The 2,208-nt window shown below is 49.0% G+C and overlaps 1 non-coding gene across 1 annotated transcript; it reads left to right on the top strand.

The window, feature by feature from the left end:
* Positions 1 to 1,622: 1,622 nt before the first annotated feature.
* Positions 1,623 to 1,777, top strand: LOC131269877 (5.8S ribosomal RNA). Its single transcript, XR_009179046.1, has one exon. It is a non-coding gene; the product is annotated as a 5.8S ribosomal RNA (ribosomal RNA).
* The last annotated feature ends 431 nt before the right edge of the window (positions 1,778 to 2,208 follow it).

Here is a 2,208-nt window from a genome sequence, read left to right as displayed (position 1 = left end):
AGCCAACCACATGACATTAACCTAAGAGAGCATGCAGCGTATTATCCCAATGCAAAGTAAACGATAGACTCGCCCTAGTTCAGTGCTTCAACCAAGTGATGACTTCAATATGGCTAGTGTGTGAAGTATAAAGTATAGTCCTCCCCTGGTCCACACTGCTTCGGCGGTCCTGGGTAAGATAGTTAATTCTAGCTTGCCCTATGTGGAAGAGGACACCATACTTAATACTGTGGTGTTATGAACAAAGTATAGTCCTCCACTGGTCCACGCTGCTTCGGCGGTCCTGGGTAAGATAGTTAGTTCTAGCTTGCCCTATGTGGAAGAGGGCATACAAGACAAAGTATAGTTCTCCCCTGGTCCACGCTGCTTCGGCGGTCCTGGGTAAGATAGTTAATTCTAGCTTGCCCTATGTGGAAGAGAGCATACATGAACCAAGAACGAAGGTTATGATCGAGGAATGATTCGACAACTAACCGATGGTATGAAATGTGAAGAATTCAAGCAAGCACACAATCAAGTCATCACTTGGGCATGCTCGATAGCCAACCTCATGACATTAACCTAGTAGAGCATGCGAAAACCAATATATATGTAAACGATGCCTCCCTAGTTCAGCGCTTCAACCAAGTGATGACTTCAGAATGGCTAAATCAAATCGGTTCAAACCATACCATCGGTATCCTATTGAAACACACAAGTCGATATCAAACCTCATGATTGTGTAGTCCTCCACTGGTCCACGCCGCTTCGGCCGTCCTGGGTAAAATGGAACATTCCAGCTTGCCCTATGTGGAAGAGGGCACATTACTCAATACTGTGGTGTGAAGTATAAAGTTCAGTTCTCCCCTGGTCCACGCTGCTTCGGCGGTCCTGGGTAAGATAGTTCATTCTAGCTTGCCCTATGTGGAAGAGGACACTTCATACTTCGTCTCTAAGCGGCGGCTTGACTCCTCCCTACGGGGAACGGGTTTACGCGCACAGCGGCGGCTTACGCACTATGGCAGTCATGGATGCCTTACGTTTCTATGAAAAGTGTGTTCCTCCCCTGGTCCACGCTGCTTCGGCAGTCCTGGGTAAGATAGTTAGTTCTAGCTTGCCCTATGTGGAAGAGGACACGTAGACTTACTGTGGTGTGAAGTATAAAGTTCAGTTCTCCCCTGGTCCACGCCGCTTCGGCCGTCCTGGGTAAAATGGATTCATCCAGCTTGCCCTATGTGGAATGAGGACACTTTATGCTTCGTCTCTAAGCGGCGGCTTGCTCCTCCCTACGGGGAACGGGTATACGCGCACAGCGGCGGCTTACGTTATGGCAGTCATGGATGCCTTACGTTTCCATGAAAAGTGTGTTCCTCCCCTGGTCCACGCTGCTTCGGCAGTCCTGGGTAAGATAGTTAGTTCTAGCTTGCCCTATGTGGAAGAGGACACGTAGACTTACTGTGGTGTGAAGTATAAGGTTCAGTTCTCCCCTGGTCCACGCCGCTTCGGCCGTCCTGGGTAAAATGGATTCATCCAGCTTGCCCTATGTGGAATGAGGACACTTTATGCTTCGTCTCTAAGCGGCGGCTTGCTCCTCCCTACGGGGAACGGGTATACGCGCACAGCGGCGGCTTACGCAAGTTAGTCACCCTCGGCAGTGGATCACTCGGCTCATGGATCGATGAAGACCGCAGCTAACTGCGCGTCATAATGTGAACTGCAGGACACATGAACATTGATAAGTTGAACGCATATTGCACGTCGTGGGAACCTACCATGATGTACAGATGACTGAGCGCTTATATTTGAGAAATGTATCGCATACATTTAACTACGCCGTGACACCCGTCACGAGACGTGCACCATGATGTTAACTAGGGTCGCGACGACCCGCTAGCATTAAAGAACCCGTGGTTTACAATATACTGGCATTGGAATTCGAAGTATTTAGAGCGTCCGTGTTCCCGCGTGAGGCGGAAGTACGAGGAGAAGGCGTGCTTGTGGTGTCTGTGGTGGTGTTTACTGATGTCTAGCTTCAGCTTATTTATTTATTTAAATAGAAGCGAAGATGTCAAAGTAGCGTCGAAGCAGCAGCGGTAGCACAAATGATTCAAGTATGGAAGTTGACCAAAGGAACACAAACAAACTAGCGTATGGGCAATGGAAGGTATCAGTGAGTTAAACCACACGCGGGCTAACAGCCCGTTAACCGAGTCCAACGGTACATATTGG

The sequence above is a fragment of the Anopheles coustani genome (assembly GCF_943734705.1).
Source record: "Anopheles coustani chromosome X unlocalized genomic scaffold, idAnoCousDA_361_x.2 X_unloc_10, whole genome shotgun sequence".
Classification (NCBI taxonomy): Eukaryota; Metazoa; Arthropoda; class Insecta; order Diptera; family Culicidae; genus Anopheles; species Anopheles coustani.
Note: the sequence above shows the minus strand (reverse complement) of the source record. Positions and strands in the feature narration are given on the sequence as shown.